The sequence below is a fragment of the Cucumis melo genome, chromosome 7 (genome assembly GCF_025177605.1).
Source record: "Cucumis melo cultivar AY chromosome 7, USDA_Cmelo_AY_1.0, whole genome shotgun sequence".
Classification (NCBI taxonomy): domain Eukaryota; kingdom Viridiplantae; phylum Streptophyta; class Magnoliopsida; order Cucurbitales; family Cucurbitaceae; genus Cucumis; species Cucumis melo.
In genome coordinates, this window is record NC_066863.1 from 9,257,051 (window position 1) to 9,277,494 (window position 20,444).

General features: G+C 29.8%; 2 long non-coding RNA genes across 2 annotated transcripts; both read right to left on the bottom strand.

The window, feature by feature from the left end:
* Positions 1 to 326: 326 nt before the first annotated feature.
* Positions 327 to 1,066, bottom strand: LOC127150221 (uncharacterized). Its single transcript, XR_007822367.1, has 2 exons — positions 854 to 1,066; positions 327 to 647 (listed from the first exon to the last, which is right to left on the bottom strand). It is a non-coding gene; the product is annotated as an uncharacterized LOC127150221 (long non-coding RNA).
* Positions 1,067 to 10,287: 9,221 nt separating this feature from the next.
* LOC103487553 (uncharacterized) lies at positions 10,288 to 12,466 on the bottom strand. The gene is made up of 4 exons (XR_007822368.1): positions 12,342 to 12,466; positions 12,170 to 12,240; positions 11,300 to 11,419; positions 10,288 to 10,546 (listed from the first exon to the last, which is right to left on the bottom strand). It is a non-coding gene; the product is annotated as an uncharacterized LOC103487553 (long non-coding RNA).
* Between the last annotated feature and the right edge of the window lie 7,978 nt (positions 12,467 to 20,444).

Below are 20,444 nucleotides of genomic sequence, written 5' to 3' on the forward strand. Positions count from 1 at the left end.
GGAGTCGGGAGAGGATCTCCCGACGTACAAAATATAGCATGGGAGATCCCTTGACATCTTTCGACGCACAAAATAAAGCGTTAAGGGATCTCCCAATGCAATATTTGTGCGTTGGGAGATCCTCTATTTTTTTTTTTTTTGCAAAATCGAGAATGAGATCTAAACAAACGAATGAAAAAATTAGCAAAGCTAAGGCAAAATTAGAAGTAGGATTTAAGATTTTAGAGCAAAATGTAACTTAAATAAATAATAACCAGAAGAGATAGGAGCAACGGTGGAACCGGAAGGGAGGACTGAGAACATAAAGAACAATAACAAAAAATCAATAACAAAAAATCAACAATAAAAACAAAATTTACACAATCAACAACAAATCCACAACAAAATGAACACAGTTTAAACATTATTGATACAAATCCACAAAAACAATCACAAATTTAATTATATTTCTAATACCTAAACCAAAATAAAGAAAAAAAAAAGATTGGCTTACCGTCGGCGAGGGGCGGTGGGCGAATGTGAAGACCAGACGATGGAGATTGACGATGAAAACTGGATGGTGGATGGCGACAGGAATCTTCTTCCTCTTTTGGAAGTCTGAAATCTCTCTCTCTCTCTCTTTCTCATTTTTCGGCTTCCTTTCATATCTGAAAAATGGTTTTTAAAGGGGAACTCCCGACACCGTTATGTATGGCATTGGGAGAAGTTAAATATATCTAAAAAAATTATAAACTTCTCCTAACGCTATTATGTATGGCGTCGGAAGAAGTAATATATTAAAAAAATTATAAACTTCTCCCGACGCCGTTATGTATGGCGTCGGGAGAAGTTAATAAACTTTTTATTAAATTACCTTATACCGATGTTGCCTTATGTCGCGTTGGGATGACCAACCTTTCCCGACTAAGATTCTACAACGTCGGGAGAAGCTTTGCTCCCAACGTCCGTGTTGTGCGTCGAGAAATACATATTTTCTTATAGTGTTTGTTATACATTTTTTAGGTTATTTAAGGATTCAAAAGTTACTTAATTGAATATTAAATCGTCTGATTTAACTTTGTTTTGAATTTTTATAAATTTAATAAAATTCATTTTTTTATAAACTCGTTTAATTTAAATTTATCAGAAAAAGTTTAGATATAGATACATTAGTTTTTTTAAAAAGGTGAAAAACAAATAAAAAAACAAAAGCAAATGAAAGACATGAAATAAAAGAGTTTAAAAAAAAGTTAAATATAAGGACTAAATGTGTAAACTAATCACAATTAATATTTAATTAAAATTAATTTCATAAATAAAATAAATTTAAAAATAATATATTTTTTAAGATAATTAAATTAATTTAAAACAAATGACATTTGATAAATAAAAGAGTAAAATTTTAAAAATAAACGATATAATAAAACTATGGGAGAGTTGAAGAGGTAGGATTACGGGGGAGTTGAAGAGGGTTTAAGAGAAACGAGAGAGAGGGAAGAGGGGTTATAATAACCCTAAAACAAGGATTATGATAACTTTCCCTAAACATTTGAGAAGTTTTCGACTAGGAGAATAATGGGAGGAGGAGGAGAGTATGAAGGGTATTTTTATAATTTCAATATAAGATGAAAAAAGTTATAGATTTTCGGTCAATAACTTGATAATCTCTTTTCTAAAAACTTGGTTTTGAGTGATTTTTCTAAAATAAATTGTTTTGTAAACTAATTTTTAAAATATACATTTTGTGAAGTTGTCGGACACCACAATTTTTTCAAAATAGTTTTGCACGTTTAAACACTTCAAAATGTGATCCAAACACATTCGAAATATGAAGCTTCAGCACAGACAGTCACTTAGCTTGCAATTGTATGAAAGTCTCTTATATGGGTATTTTATGTACCCACACGCTTAAAGTGCTTAGAGACGACGAAAAATATGAATAGAATTCTACTTCCTATATTTTGAAGAGATGGACAAAAGATGGTAGAGCTTCAAGTGAATTTGACAACCAAATATATAAGGTAAGTGGAATTAAATAGTGAATTAGAAAGCGTTATAATCACTTATGTCGTAATGCTTGCCAAATTACTTCACCAGCAGCCGAACATGGAAAGTTATTTGAGCATGCATATACAAATTTATTCATTTTCTCACAAGATTTGGAGGGGTTGAAAAAAGAACATTTTGGTGGAAAATAATTATGCAAGCAACATAGAAAATTCAAGTTTCATTGAAGATGATGTAATGGGAGCACATGGAATTAAGAGAAAATCTACGGTTGCTCATCCTCATAATTGATTGAAAGATTACTTGGAATGAGAAGAAGTAAACAAAATGTAGCATCCGACAAAGTCTCTTCCACGTTCAAATCATATTGTGACCCTCACACATCTCTCAAAACAATATGTCATTCACTTGATTCAAGAATAGATATATTTAGGATTCGTTTGGATTGTCTATGAAAAAAATGTTTTTTTAATAATACATTTTCAAAAAAATCTTTTTTGTAAAATGAGTTTAAAACCTAAACACTTGGTTTGATCTCTTTATAAATATTTATATGAAAAATTGTGTTTGGTTTGTCCTATACTAATAATGTTTATACTTATGATAAATTACCATAAAAAACTATTAAACATTATGAACTAATTTTATAAAGAAATACACACGTTTTCAATCTTTTTTTCATAAATATATTTTAAAATTAATCGTACATTATCTTGAAATTATTAATTTTTTAGTTATTTTAAACAAAACACTAATTTCATTTTTTGTATTAATTTTTTTTAAAAAATTCCATTCTAGAATCACAAATATCTTGAAATATAAATATATAACCATAAAAAAAATTGATTTCTAACAACAAAGTATAAATTAGATAAATAATTTTTTCGAGACAATATAATATCAACTAGACAAAAAGATGTGCAATTCGATCACGTTTTTCATTCATCTTTATTTCACAAACCGAACGATCATGTTCTTCATTGACGTCCTTATGATTTCTTTCACAAATGTTAATGCGAAGTAGATTTGTCTGAGAGAGGAACATTTGCTAATCTCTATATTTAAATGTGTGTTCATATACATTGAAAAATATATTCAAAGTATTTAAAAATAGAAAAAAAAAAAAAGAACCATGGAGTGAAAAATAGATAGTAAAAAGGAAAAGAAAAAATAGAGGAAGAAAAATAGATATTTGGAAGGGATTTCTCGTTAAACATCAAATATGTTATGAAATAAATAACCAAGAAACTAAATAAGAATAATGCAACAACATAAAGAAGAATAATAGAGAAGAAAGGAAGTAGAGGACAATTGAACTCAATTGTGGTGTATATATTACAAAGGCACCACACACCTCTATTTATAGGACATATCATGGTATAGGTTACATTATGAAATTCAATGGGATGAATGTTACAATATGGAATTGAATGAGAGTTATATGAAAATTGTAATCTATGTAGGTTATGGATATCTACATTTATAATATATCATTATATTTACAATACTCCCCTTTAGATATCCATATTATATAAAAAAATGTCTCGTTAAAACCTTACTAGGAAAAACCCCGAAGGAAAAAAATCCTAGTAAAGGAAAAATAATACATCATTTTTATACATTAATAACTGTCTCATTAAAAACTTTGCTAGAAAAACCAAATGGGAAAAATCATAGTAAAGGGAAAAAGAGTGCAATATTCCTATTTCTTAAGGGCAATATTTCTACTCCCCTTATGAATATATCACTTGAGTTATCTGAGTCGTTGCATTCCAATATTGTGCACCAGCTTTTCAAATGTTGATGTGAGTAATGCTTTTGTGAATAAGTCCGCCAAGTTGTCTTTTGAAGAAATTTGTTGAATACTAATGTCACCATTTTCTTCAAGGTCATGTGTATAGAAAAGTTTTTGTGAGATATGCTTTGTTCTATCTCCTTTTATATACCCTCGTTTGATTTGTGCTATACATGTAGTATTATCTTCAAATAATATTGTTGGTAAATTTTTACAAACCACATGTTTCTCGAATATGATGAGTCATTGATCTCAACCATACACATTCTCTACTAGCTTCATGAATTGTAAGAATTTCTACATGATTCGATGAAGTGACCATAATGGTTTACTTTACAGACCGCCAAGATATAGCAATTCCTCCACATCTAAACATATAACCTGTTTGAGATCTTGCTCTGTGTGGGTCAGATAAATATCCAGCATCCGCATAACCAACTAGATAAAAGTTTGATTTATTTAAATAAAACAAACCAATATCAATTGTCCCTTGAAGATAACGAAGTACATGCTTAACTCCATTTCAATGTCTTTATATTGAAGAAGAACTATATATTGCTAATAAAGTTACTGAAAATGATATATCTGATCTCGTGTTATTAGCAAGATACACTAGTGTACCTATTGCACTAAGGTATGGTACTTCAGGATCAAGTAATTCTTCATTATCTTCTCGAGGTCAAAAGATATCATTTTTTACATCTAGTGATCGAACCATCATTGAAATGTTCAATGGGTGTGGTTTGTCCATGTAGAATCTTTTTAAAATCTTTTCTGTATATGTCGATTGATGAATAAAAATTGCATCAGCTAAATGGTCGATTTGCATGCCAATACAAAATTTTGTTTTACCAAGATCTTTCATTTCAAATTCTTTTTTGAGATATTCTATTGCCTTTGAAAGTTCTTCAGGAGTTCCAATTATATTTAAATCATCAACATATACAACTGTAATCGCAAATTCTGACTATGATTTCTTAATAAAAACACATGGTCAAATTGGATTATTTTGATAGCCTTCTTTCAATAAATATTCACTTAAGCAATTGTACCACATTCGTTCTGATTGTTTCAATCCATATAATGATCTTTGTAATTTGATTGAACATAATTCTCTAGAGTTTAAATTATATGATTTAGATATCTTAAATCCTTCAGGGATTTTCATATAGATTTCATTTTTCAAAGATCCATATAAGTATGCTGTAACTACATCCATATAAGTATGTCGCAACTACATCCATAAGAATGCATATCAATATTTTTACATATAGTCATACTAATTAAATATCTTAATGTAATAGCATTCACCACAGGAGAATATGTTTCCTCATAATCAATGTCTGGTCTTTGAGAAAATTCTTGTGCAACAAGTCGTGCTTTATATCTAGTGACCTCATCATTTTCATTTTGTTTACGCACAAATACCAATTTAAATCCCATAGGTTTTACACCTTTAGGTGTATGAACTATAAGTCCAAAAACTTCACGTTTCGTGAGTGAGTTTAATTCTACTTGGATAACTTCTTTCCACTTGGGCCAATCCTTTCTATTACGACATCTGTCAACAGATTTAGGTTCATAATCCTCATTTTCATGAATGATATTATGTGTAACATTATACGCAAAAATTTATCCACGACTACATTAGTTCTATTCCATCTTTTTCCTGTCATGGTATAATTTATTGAGATCTTATTGTTGTCTTCATATACTTGAGTCTCTTCAACATTTTTACCATTAGTTGCGTTCAAAACCTTTTCTTGAATGTTTCTATTATCAATTAAGTCATTTCGACTTTTATCACTTTTCTTTTTCGAGAATTTTTAGCCTTTGAACCTATCGGTCTACCACACTTTTGGCGCAACGTTGATTCATTAATTGTATCAACTTGCTAAGTTGGGATTTCAATTTTAGATGGAGTATTTACATGTGAAGTATATAACTTGGTCACTTTCTTAGTATCTGTAAATGCATCTGGCATTTGATTTGCTACACTTTGTAAATGAATTATCTTTAGAACTTCTAGTTCACATTGCTTTGTACGAGGATCTAAATGAGACAATAACGATACATTCTAGGCAATTTCATTTTCTAACTTCTTAATTTCTCCCCCTAATGTTGGAAAATTTGTCTCACTTAAATGACAATCAACGAATCGTGCAGTAAATACATCCTCTGTCAAGGGTTCAAGATATCTAATAATTGATGGGGATTCAAATCCGACATATATTCCTAACCTTCTTTGAGGTCCCATTTTAGAACGTTGTGGTGGAGAAATTGGAACATATACTACACAACCAAAAATTTGCAAATGAGAAATATTTAGCTCCTAGCTATAAGCTAATTGTACGAGAGAATACTTATGATAAGATGTCGGTCTTATGTATATAAGTGACCCTGCATGCAGAATAACATGACTCTATATAGATAATGGAATGTTTGCTCTCATAAGTAATAATGGTATGACAATCAATTATAAACGCTTGAAAAATGATTCTGCCGAACCATTTTGTGTATGAACATGAGCTATAGATGTTCAATATTTATCCCAATTGACATACAATAATTATTAAATGCTTGGGATGTAAATTCACCAGCATTATCAAGTCGAATGTTTTTTATTGTATAATAGGAAACTGTGCTCTTATTTTGATTATTTAAGCAAGTAATTTTGCAAATGCAAGGCTTCGACTTGATAATAAACACATATGTGACCATCTACTTGATGTGTCAATTAAAATCATGAAGTATCTAAATGGTCCACTTGGTGGATTGATGGGTCCACATATGTCACCATGAATCTGTTCAAAACATGTAAGTGACTCAACTTCTACTTTGGTTGGTGATGGCCTAATAATTAATTTTCCTTGAAAGCAAGCAATACATGATAACTCATTAGATGGAAGAATCTTTTGGTTCTTTAGTGGATGCCCATGAGAATTTTCAATAATTCTTCTCATCATTGTTGACCTAGGATGACTCAATCGTTCATGTTAAACAGTGAACATATTTAAATTTATGAACTTCGGATTCATGGTTGCATTTGTTTCAATTACTCATATATGAGTATAATATAATCCAGAAGAAAAGGCAAGCAATGTTTCCAATATAAGCTTCTAATGTGAAACAATAAATGTAATATAAAGATATTCTATATTATTTTTATTGTTAGTTTCAACATGATAACCATTTTCACGTATGTCTTTGAATCTCAACAAGTTTCTTTTTGACTTACTAGAGAACAAAGCATTACTAATTGTGAATTTTGTTATTCTAGGCAAAATAAGGTTTGCTTTACCAAAACATTCAATCAAGTTTATAGAACCTGATATTGTATTGACATTTGCTCCAAACATTGTCAGTGTAGAATAATATTTTTTACTTTTAACTATTGTGTGCGTAATTGCACTATTTGTTAAACATAGGTCTTCATTATTCAATGAGTCAGCCAAAATATGAGAAATTTTCATAACTCTTCACTAAAAAAAGAACGATTACAATAAGTCTCTTGGTAAAAAGAAAAAAAATTACTTGAAATGTAAATAATGTAAATAAACTGATTAGTGTTAAATAGAGAAAACATTAAAACATAATGCAAATATTAGTTTTGAACATTATTATAATTAAAGAAAGTATTTGCTACTTCTTCATTAACATCATTTTTCTCTTCAAGAGACTCAAAGAAGTCCGCCACATCCAAATGGGTCATGTTGGAAGTGCCAAATACATCATCTTGATAGGCAAAATTTACTCCCACATTCTTTCCTTTTTCCTTCAATTAGGCTTGATAGAGGTTGATTAAGTGCTTGAATGTACGACAAGTACAAGTCCAATGACCATTCATACCACAACGAAAGCATTGATTTTCACCACTTTTAATTTTCTTATAATTTTGTGAAGTCTTCCTTCTATGATCATCATTTGTGGTTTTCTTGAAATCTAAATGATTATTACCACGTAAAATATAATTATTTCTTCCTTTACCATGGTCACGACCTCAACCACGACTTCAACCACGACCTCAATCACGACTTCGACCACGACCTCAATCATTAATATTATTTGAAAATACAACATTCACTTCAGGGAATGGTGTTGCTCCAGCGGGTCGAGATTCATGGTTTTTCATTAATAACTCATTATTTTGTTCAGCCACAAGAAGACATGATATAAGTTCAGAATACTTTTTAAAACCTCTTTCTCGATATTGCTGCTGCAGGAGCATATTCGAGACATGAAATGTTGAAAAGGTTTTCTCTAACATATCTTCATCAGTAACTTTTTCTCCGTATAATAATAATTTTGAACAAATTTTAAATAATGCAGAATTATAATCACTTACTGATTTAAAATCTTGCAACCTTAAGTGCATTCAATCATATCGAGCTTTAGAAAGAATCAAACTCTTTTATTATGATTGTACAATATTTTCTTAAAACTTTGTCATAGTTCATAGAGATCTTTTACTGTAAGATATTCAATCTTTAGTCCCTCATGAAGATGATGTCGAAGGAAAATCATGGCTTTCGCCTTTTCTTGACTTGAAGTCGTATTTCATTCTTTAATCGTTTCTTCAAGATTAATGACATCTAAATGAATTTCAGTATCAAGCACTCATGATAAATAATTATCACCATTGATATCAAGAGCTAGAAATTCTAATTTGGCAAGGCTTGACATGGTAAAACTATAACAAAGAACAAAAATTTAATAAACATGTTAAACATGTATTCTAAGACTTAAACATGCATTTTAAGACAACTTAGATAAATATTACACTATGCACATGATACAAAAATCAATGGGACCCATATATACTAATTCAAAACATGAATGTTAATGTACAATAGTTAAAATTATAAATAAAAATTACATATACATATTATGGAAAATTAACAACAATACACACAAAAAACGTTAATTTTACAACATACTTATACATAATATGTTAAAACAATAGAATTAGGTAAATTGATAAAAGCATTTAGATCATAAAAACAATTACAAAACTTATACTAATAGAAAGTAGACAACTAAACTATAGACACAAATCATAAATAACCCATAAACTATATATAGATCTTAAAATAATTGAAATAAGAACCAAACATAAACATTCACATAAATCATAAAGAAATTAAGATGAATTAAACCATAATCTTATTATGAATTAATAATATTTTTAACAAACAATAATCATGTAAACGTAATATGAAAAATTACAACATGCAATAGTCATAAAAGATTACATTCTCAAATATTTGAAATATGCATGATGTATACATGGATTATTGCATGCAATGTTCACAAATACCAAAACACACAAAAAAAAAAACAACACTAATATTATAACCTACTTTTTTCAAATGATAAGATTGTAGAGACTCGTGCTGATAACGTAAGATGAAATAAATAACCAAAAAAACTAAATAAAAACAATGCAATAACACAAAGAAGAATAGAGAAGAAAGGAAGTAGAGGACAATTGAACTCAATTGTTGTGTGTATTACAAAGACACCACACACACCTCTATTTATAGGACATATCATGGTATAGGTTATATTATGGAATTCAATGGGATGAATGTTACAATATGGAATTGAATGAGAGTTATATGAAAATTGTAACCTATGTAGGTTATGGATATCTACATTTATAATATATCATAATATTTATAATAAAATAAATATTTATTCTAAAATTTGAATGCATGTATTTTTTCCAAAATGATTTATTTCATAATCTCATTTTTCTAAAAATTATTTGAAACAAATGTCAAACGGCTTAAAATGAATTATTTTAAAAATTAAACAATTCAAAAATGAATTCAAACACACCCTTAATTATTCTAATAGTTTTATCATACAAAAAGATGCACAAACAACTGTTGTGTTGCCGATTGTAAACCTGCAAACAATGTCTTTGGATATGCAATAGAGAAACAATATGTCATTAACTCGATAACTTGAAGTTACTTTTCTATCCAAAATATATTTATTGCATTTATGGAGATTGTTTATCAATAGTTTTTTTTTCATTTTATTCAAGAAATATTAGCACTTGGGAACAAAGATTCAACCAACACTATTACAAAAATTGGATTACTTGACGTTGATACAGTGTCAAGTAAACCTATACTTAACGTTTTAAAAAGCGTCAAGTAATCGACTGTCAAGTATAGTCCCATTACTTGACACTAAAAAAACGTTAAGTATTATATTTCTTGACGTCATTTTCGTGTCAACTAAGATATCATACTTGACGTTTTTTACGTATCCAGTAAGATATCATACTTGACGCTTTTTACGTGTCAAGTAAGATATCATACTTGACACTGTTTGCGTGTCAAGTAAGATATCATACTTGACACTGTTTACGTGTCAAGTAAAGCCGTATACTTGACACTTTTTACATTTCTTATTTTCCATTTCTGTATTACATTCATTTAAATAAAGACAAATTCGTCAACAAAATAAATTCTCTAATAAACAACAATGACAAATTTGTCAGCAAAATAAACTCTCGAACAACAATTTCATTCTTCAACAATAAGTTATATATATACATAATTTACAAGTAGTATGACTATTCATGTCTTTCCACAAACTACTCTCAATTTACAAAGATAAATAAAATTACTAACTATAAGACTCTAGAACATTAAATTATGTTCTAACCCTCAATAATTACTTCTTTACGAGTGTTAAATACTTCACGAAGCCTCGTAGTAAGTTTCACCAAATAATTCTTGAAGCAACAACCTACAATAGAATTTCGCAAGTTTTAGTAAAAAAGAACAACAATTCATCTTTAAAAATTTTTAGTCAGATCATCTCAACACTTACACATATAAAACGAAACTATGAAAGGGTTGCACATTGAAAATGTAAACGTTGTACTAACCTTCATACTGTGATTAGGAGAAGATGTGAATTTCTATAGGAACATTTAGAATGTTAGTTTTATAACACAGACACAGGAGCATATATAAAATCTACCAATCTGTCAATTAAAAAATGTGCAACACTTCAACATTCACGGAGTTAAAAGCTGAAGCTCACTGCCACCTAAGGGTCCATTTTTTATTTTTTCTCTGAGTGAAATCTTGGTCATTAAATCTGAAGTTAGGAGGACTGTTTCTTTACTTGTACCTATCCAAGCTCTTATCTTAGTCTTTCTCTAAAGTGTAACCATTCATTGACAATCCCCCTAAAAACTAATGACTAATATACTTCCAATATCATAATAAATAGTTGCCATTAATACCACAAGACTCCTAAAACTCTTTCTAATGTCTTTGCCAAACACAAAGTAGAATATTTTTCTGCATTCATTTGCCACTTCATGGAAAAGAGCGGCGAGCAAACATTTAGAAGAAAGACAACATCCAGTGCATTGTTTGGGTGTCAAGGGGAGGTTGTACTTTTGGATGTTATCCACAATTAGCATTAAATTTTGTAGCAAGTAGAAAATGTTTGCATACGCATTAAATTCTATAACTTTGCCATTGGTACCTGAATAATCATTTCCTTCAGAAGTTTTCAGAGGACATCTTTATCAAAATTCGATGAAAATGTCAAATTGGACGGGAACCTTTCAGATAGTTCCCTATAAGCTTCAATTCTTCCATTGCACTGAAAGCAAAAAAATGGAGAAGTAAGAAAACTTGGATTAAAATACTTGGCTGTCGGTCCTCCATCAGTACTAAAATCATTGAACTGAAAGAACAAAAATGCAATCAAGATAAAAAAAAAGAAAAAAAGTTCATCATCCCAAGCAGATTGAGATAGGAACAAACATAGAGTCTTTTAGTTTTCTTATGCAAAATGCCAATTAAATATAAAGCATGCAAGTAAGTGATAATAGAGATCAAGATCGAAGAAGAGAGGAGCCACCAAAATGAGAATTGAATCAACCTGGTAAGAAAAAGCCCATGCTACCATTTTCTCTGGAAAGAGTAAAATAGCCATTGCAACCATTCTATCATAATATTTTCCATCATAATATTTACATTCCAAACTAAACTTGATAGAACATTCAACACTTATTCTAGAAAAAGAAACAATTACATCATAATATTGTTTAATTACGATGCTGTAAATCTTTCCTGATATTCAATACATAAAAAAGGTTTTGGATTCATATACTACCAAAGTTATTGCCTTAATAACCAGGATGTTGAAGTTGAAAGATCCAATTCCTTGAACTATAATCATGGCCTATCCTCAATAATTTTGAAGATGCTTTGTCAACCCACGCAAGTGTAGAAATAATAACTACGGGTGTATTGGAAAGATATAACACTTTTCCTTAGATGAATGACTCATGAGAGTGTAGAAAAGCATATTACGAATTCAAGTGAAATGAAACATAACCTAACATACCTCATTGCACCTATTCTTAGAAAAAGAACAACCCTTTGCCATTGAAATTCTTTCTTTTTGTTTAGGACCACCTGCAAAGAAAAATGAATGGTAAATGTTGAAACATCCATCTTCTAAGATTTTCTATAAAGAACAAGGATAACTTCAATAGGTTAACGGTCGACAGTCGTACAGAACAAAGCGTTTTCATTTTTATTCACCCTTTTCGCTTTCATCAAGCGACCGCTTCTCGTTTTGTCCGGTAGCTTTTCGTTTTTGTCTGGTAGGACTGTTTGAAGGACGCTGGTCGACGGTCGGAAGCTTCAACGTTTTAGTTGTAAAAAAGAAAAAAATATAGATATAGAAACTCAATATAATCCAAAAGCAAAAGAATCTCAATTCTACAACTTTAAGAAGGAAAGAAATTTGTTATTTCCAACAAAAAAAAAATTCATACATGATTTAAGATCCAATAGCCAACCATAGTATGAAGCCATACAAGTAAAAGCACATTTTGAAAATATTAAGCCCAACAACCAATAGAAATCACAGAGCAGTAGTTTGAAGACTCAAAATTCTAAAGTCTCACATGTTATTTAAAGAGTAGTTTAAAGACTAAAATGTAATCAGATTTAATGAAAATATGATTGACATTGAAATGCATAAAGAATTGATGGTAGAATAGAAATGAGATTATGAAGGCATAAAAAAAGTGAAAAACGGAATTAGTTTGTCATGACCCAAACCATCTCATTCCACCTTGGGCAAACAACCCCTAGTGTGCATCACTTATTACATTTTCTGAATCAACACAATGGACCCTCTCAAGAAGGTAAGAAAGTAGCCACTATTTATGAAAGAAAATATCATAAGAAAAGAAGAAATTATGGTAATTATTTGTTCCAATCCGGGAGGGGGTGTACAAAAATAGTTACATACTTTTTTCAAATTCTACATTTAAAAGGGGCATGAACTCATCCAAGCCTAGAAGAAGAAAAACTAGAGAAGAATAGTCCCAAACTCCCAATCTTTACCCATATGAATATTGAGAAAAATTTTCACATGAGGGGAGGAATTGGCAACAATAGTTATGCCAACAATTCCCATCTTCAAGTCCTCTTTCTAATTTGTTGTCTTTTTTTTTCTCTTTTTCTTTTCTATCCGTACTATCTCCTTTCCATTTTGTTTCCTAATGGCTAAACCACATGAATGTAACAGAGAAAAGCTTCAGATATGGTAAAGCACATAACAATGGAGGTTATAGAGAAAGTTTACCTTTCATTTGGAGGAGAAAGAGGGCGTACAGCAGTGCGGCGTACAGCAGAGAGCGGCGGCATCTGCGGCGTACAGCAAGAGCGGAGGAGCGGCGGCTTATAGTGCGACGATCGGTGAGGAGGAGCGGCGACTTACAGTTGCGGCGTGGGTCTTTGCGGAAGACTTGAGTTAGCGTGGGTTTTGAGATGGAGATAGAGATGGAGATAGAGAGATGGAGGGTTTTGGAAGAGAGAAATGGGGAAAATGAAAGGTTTTTTTAGAGGGAATTTTTTAATAAATTTGTTTTCAATAAAATTATTTAATTATTTTAATAAGTTTCTTTTTACTAAATTTATTTTAATACATTTTTTTAACTAAATTAATTTTTAATAAGTTTCTTTTGGTAAATTTATTTTAATAAGTTTGTTTTAATAAGTTTATTTTAATAACATTGTAATAACTTTATTTTAGTAACTTTATTTTAATAAATTTATTTAATGGAATGAAATAAATAAAAAATATTTTTATGTTTTTATATTTTTATATTTGACATTTTTAAAATATTAATTTTCAAAGTATCAAATAAAAATTTTAACTATACTTGACGTTATTTTCATGTCAAGTAAATGTCAACTATACTTGACGTGCAATAAACGTCAGGTAAAATCCGCACTATACTTGACGCTAAAAAACCGTCAAGTACAATCTCCACTATACTTGACGCGACATAAAACGTCAAGTAAAAATAATTCGAAAATTTTGGTGAAAATTTTGTGTTCTTTAAACTATACTTGATGTTGTTTTCGCGTCAAGTAAAGTTTCGCAATACTTGACACGAATACAACGTCAAGTAAAATATCCTTTATACTTGACGCGAAAAAAAACGTCAAGTAAAGGTTAGCGTAAAATTATCCGTAAAACTCCGCTTTTTTGAGACTATACTTGACGTTTTTCCTTTAAAATTGTCAATACTTGACGTTTTTTTAACAAAAGCGTCAAGTATGTAAAAGTGCCTAGTGTCAAGTAAAGTAGATTTTGTAGTAGTGATATAGAAGATCGATTAGAGATAATTATTTGTAAGTATAAAAAATATTTTGTTGAATGATACATATAATTTCATTCTAGTTGATAATTTTTAGTTAGTGGATTAATAATGTCTCGGTTGAAGAATGTAACTATATATTATTGTCGAATAATGCCTCGATTAGATATTAATAGTATCCTTTAATCTTGATTATGATTTCTTATTATAAATTTGATTGATATAAACAGTCTAAGAACAAAAAAAAAAAAAAAAGAAGAAGAAAAGATTAACATAAATAAAAGATTTTAGCAGGTGACTATCAAAATTCTAGGATTCTTCTTCTTCTTGCTTTTCTGTGCACATCCTCTCTAAACTAAAAAAGAAACTTTCTCTTAATCCTCATCAAACAATTCTGGAATTAATTTTAAGAATTTAGAAGAAACTTTATCTAAATATACTAAGGTAGAGAATCAGTTATCTCGAATTTAAAATAGAGTTCAAAATTGGTCTATTCCAAGGCTTGAACCAAAAGATATCTACGCTCATTCTTTTTTCAATTTTAGAGAAAAGGATGTAGTAAGAATTTTGGAAGACAATATTCTAGCAAGTGAAGACTTCTCAGAATATCTTCTTCTTGCTAATAAAAACATCGAATTATGTTGCAGACAAAATTATAGATATTTTCACATAGAGTGTGTTCAAGTCGCCATAAAACCCCTCTTTAGGACAAGATTGGATATTCCAATCTATATTGCCTTGAGGGATAAAAGATATCCAAACTTCTCTAACTCGTTGTTAGGGATTGTTCAATCAAATCCAGACAATGGACTAGTTTATTGCACTTGCAAACGTGGATTTACAGTTGCTCTTCAAGATAAGAATATTTATGACGTTATATGTTTTGATATTTGAACCAAAGGACTACATTTGAAAAGTGGGTCATATACCTTTTCCATCATGTATGTCTTGAATTACAAAATGATGTACACCAATATCTCCAAAAACCTATATTATGCTTATTGAAGTCGATCTTGAAAGATCATTAATGACTATTCCAAAGCTTTTGGATTGGAGTGAGCTAACTCGAAATCCAGTTTGGTCGATTGAGCATGCAACTACCCCCAAAACTAGGCAAAGTAGTACGGCTTAAATTACAAAATTTGATGCTGGTCATGTTAAGATTCAATTTCAAGAAGAATCCTATCATCCTTAAATTAGAGAAATCTTTAGTTTAGTGGTCGATTCAACGTTTCAAAGTATCATTCATTTGTCAAGGAACGACCAATCGCGGGGTCTAATTTAATGAGAATGTCATTAGATTTTGATCAACAACTAATTTCCTGATGTTCAGTATGAGAAGTCTAAAGGATCTTTATCTTCTACTCAGACTGATATGGAAAAAAAATCTGGAAGTATCTACAACTAGATCAACTCGCTCTCTCTGGATGATGAATCATTATATGATCGATATTATGACAAATATATTGATCAATATATTAAATAGAAAGATTGAGCTAACATACCCAAATTTCTTTCAAAAAACGAATTCATAGCCAAGGTCAATCAAAAGACTAGGGAGGCTAGTCTGTGTGTTATTAAGAAGCCTCTTACTTGAAAAAATATGACTCGAAAAGAAATCCTTTCAGAATATCCTCCAGAAGAAGAAGCTTCTTGTCCTTACCCAAAAAGGCCTAGCGCAACAATCATTTCTTCACCTTATAAAACCATTGATGAAGAAAAAACCAAAACTGTTGGCGTTCGAGAAATAAAAAATATCCAACGTCAACAACTCAATTGTTCAGGTTTTGACTACTCTATCAAGATCAGTTGAAAAAATAAAACCCGATAAGCAAGGAAAAAATATAGCGCCTCCACAACAACCAATAGTCTTTATAACCTTACAACATCAAGAGATGGACTTTGGAAGCATAAATATATAGAAGGATCACCCAAGCATGTTAAAGAAAGATTCTATTCCACCATGGTTTACAAACAGTGGAGAAGCAGAAATCGAGTGGGATGGTATCTCCTACAGTTTGCCTTGAAATCTACCAGCAGCACAGGCATGCTATCAAAATAGCAAAACACTCAAATTATAAAAAAAAACTGGATCTTTCTACAAGCAATATGGGTTTGATAATACCCCTCCATTTAGGAAGAAAAATTGCTCAAAAAAGCTTTTCAATAAAAGCAAATAGAGCAAATCAAAAGGGTATATCAATCGAAAGAGGAAGTACCATGGCAAAAACAAGCAGAAATATTCTAAAGAAAACACCACTTGTTTTAAGTGCAATAAAAAGAATCATTATGCCAATCAATACCCCGTTTTCAAAAGGATCAACATTATGGAGATTGATGAAAATGAAAAGCAATCTCCTTAGAGGAAGAAGAGTTATCTTCTGAACAAGATGAAGATATGCTCAATGTGATTCTAGAGGATTCTTCTAAAGAACCTTTATCATCTGAAAATGAATTAGATAATGAAGAGGTGATACCTTATACTAGTTGCATTAATGTTCTAACCAGTACTCAAAAGGGTCTTTTGGACATCATCGAAGAAGTGGAAGATGATGCCACCATCAGAAAGAAAATACTTTTGAGACTTAAATAGAAATTAGAAACTCCCGATCAAAAGTTCAAAGATCCGATGAATTTCAGCTTTCAAGCTATAATGAATCAAATGTCAAAAGAGCATGCTGCTCCAATCAAAATCACTGACCACCAACATGAAATTAAAATCCTCAAGAAAGAAATTACTGAAAATAGGCAGCAGATATCTTTTCTCAAAAATGCAGTTATTGCAATTTAAGAACAAATAATTTCAAAAGAAAATATTGAAACTCCAAACAATGAAATCAACATTATCAACAAACTCTTAATAAAAGATGGCGAACAAAAATCACTTTAAATAGATTAAAGATTACAAGTGCAAAGCAATAGCCTTCATTGATTTTGGCGTTGATCAAAATGTTATCCAAGAAGGGATAATTCCCTCTAATTACTTTGAGATTACAAGAGAAACTCTTATCAAAAGAGCAAATATGGCCCACTAAATATTAAATACATACTTTCAAAGGTTCATATCTGTGTAGGAGACGTTTGCTTAGTAAATTCGTTTCTCTTTGTAAAAGGTCTCAATGAGGATGAAATTTTGGATACTTCTTTTCTTACTCAAATATATCCATTTACAGTTTTTGAGAAAGACTTAATATTTCAAAATTTTGGTGAAGAAGTTATCTTTGAATTCTGTAAACCAATAATTTAAAAATATCTTTCTTAAATTTAAGATGAGATTGTTAAAAATCTTAATTGAATTCCAAAGAAAGAGAAGCAAATTGAATTTCTTCACGACGACATTAAAAGTCGAAAAGTTAATAATTTTGACTTAATGAAGAAATCGGTAAACCTTCTATTCAAATAAAAATCCAATTCATCCTAAAAAGGATTGATTCTGAGATTTGTTTAAACCTATCGAATGCATTTTAGGCTCGAAGAAAACATATAGTAGACCTTCCTTTTGTAGAAAACTTTAAGAAAACCCAATTCCTACGAAGTTCAGGCCTATTCAAATGAACAAGGATTTAATTGATACTTGTTTCAAGAAGATACCTGATGTACAAAATAAGGGTTTAATAAATCCATAAAAAATCTCATGGTCATGTGCGGCCTTTTATATGTTAACAATCAGGTAGAAAAGAAACAAGGAGTTTCTCACTTGGTTATTAACTATAAACCTCTAAACAAGGTTCTCAAACGGATCAGGTATCTCATACCTAATGACCAAGATTTGATTAAGCGCATAGGCTAATGCAAAAACCTTTTTTGAATCTGATATGAAGTTTGGATTTTGGCAAATTCATATTAATCAAAAAGACATAAAATTGTCTTCAATGTTCCTTTCAGACAATACGAATGAACTGATATGTCATTCAGTCTAAAAAAATGTTCCTTTAGAGTTTCAAAAGATCATGAAAGACATTTTCAATAAACATCAAGACTTCACAATATTGTTTACATCAATGACATATGTTTTGACATTCTAAAAAACAATTGATCAACATTTCAAACATTTGAATATGTTTATTAACATCATTAAATCAAATGGACTTGTGGTGTCTCTACCAAAAGTCAAGTTGTTTTAAACAAAAATCTGATTTCTTGGATTTGATATAGATCAAGGTATCATCAAACATATCTAAAGGTCATCAGATGAAATTCAAAATAAAACTCAGCTACAAAGATTTCTTGGGTGTGTCAATTATATTAGAGACTTAATTCAACTGACATTTTAAATGTACTAATAACTATAGGGTTTGTGGTTCGAATCCCTCTATCCTATAGATATACTTAAAAAATACAAAAAAAAAAAAAAAAAAACTATTCAAGAATTTACCAATGTATGCTAACCACTAATTTATTTATTTTTTAACCAATTGTAAGTAGTATCAACACGATCGTGTAGTTCTTTTTAACGATAGAGAAAAATGTTTCAAATCTAAATGATTGTGGTAACCACGCTAAATGATAGAATTGATTATGGTACGCGATCGCTTACATCATATCCATACGATCGTGTAGTCTTTTTAAACGATGGGAAAAGGGCTTCAAATCTAAACAATCATGTTGACCATGCTAAACGATTGTGTTGACTAGGTAACGATCGTTTAAATCATGTCAAAGTGATATTTAAATGATTTGGAGGAAAAGCTAGAAGAAAGAAAAAGAAGATGAATTAAAATAAAAGAAACAAGATTTGGAAGAGAAGCCGAAGAAATCTGGAAAAAAAGATGAATAAATCGCAAAGAAAAATAAGAAATAGAATTGAAAAATCGTCTGCAATATCTACTGCAAATATATATGAAATTTATGAAAATATTTTCCCGACTTCATGAGCTTTTGATTTTATTATACAAACCGTAGATATTTTGGTGTTTTATTATATTTATGAAAATTAACCTACTTTTATTGTCTACTTCTAACACTATCGAAGACACATTTATTTATTTATTTATTAACCAATTGATTGTGTATCATTTCCTACATGCGAGCGCGTATCATGATCGTTTAGAAGAAGAATTACACACGTGCTTGTGACCGATTAATTGTGTGTTGACTAGCGCATTTTTAGTATTTCTCATTGTGAGTCTGTGGACTTCTTCCATTTTCAAAATTATTCGACACAGTGTAAATATTTTGTCGATTTATTATATTTTCGAAAAAAAATCCATAAAAGTATACTATATTATTTAATAATGTTCAGATGTACAATTGATTTAAAGATAATTTTGAATTATCTCTTAATTTAAAATCTGAATGTATAAAAAAAAATAAAAGAAGAAAAAAGTTTAAAAAAAATAAAAGGAAATGTATAACATAAAAAAGTAAAAGAAATAAAGAAAATTTGGAAAATAAATTTTGGAAAAAATAGCTAAAAAAGGGTATTTTAAAAAATATAACAAAACGACAAAATATTTACACTGTATAGAACAATTTTAAAAACAGAAAAAACCCACAAGCCCACAATGAAAAATACAAAAAATGTTTTGTCAATAACGCACGTAATATATTTGGTACACGATCGTTTAGATTTAACTAATCTTTGGTACGCAATCATTTAAATTTGATCGTTTGGTGGCTAAATCTAAACCACATTTTTTAAAAAGATATTTTATATTTAATACACGATTTTGAACAACCAAATAACAGTTTGAAAAATAAATAAATAAATACATCTTTTATATTTGGTATACGATTTTGAACCAAATAACAGTTTGGAAAAAAATTTAAAAAAAAAAAGAGAGGGATAGAAGATAGATGATGGAAAGGAAAAACTGTAGGGCAGAAGAGGATGAGAAGAATAACTATAAAAAGGAAAGAAAATCTAGAATGTTTTTAAAAATGGTCATCTTACTGCATTTTTTATTTTTATACGGATAGTAAATATTTTAGTTGTTGGTTATATTTATGAAAATATTTTTAAAAAATAATTATAAATGTAAAAAGAATGTAATAAGGAGA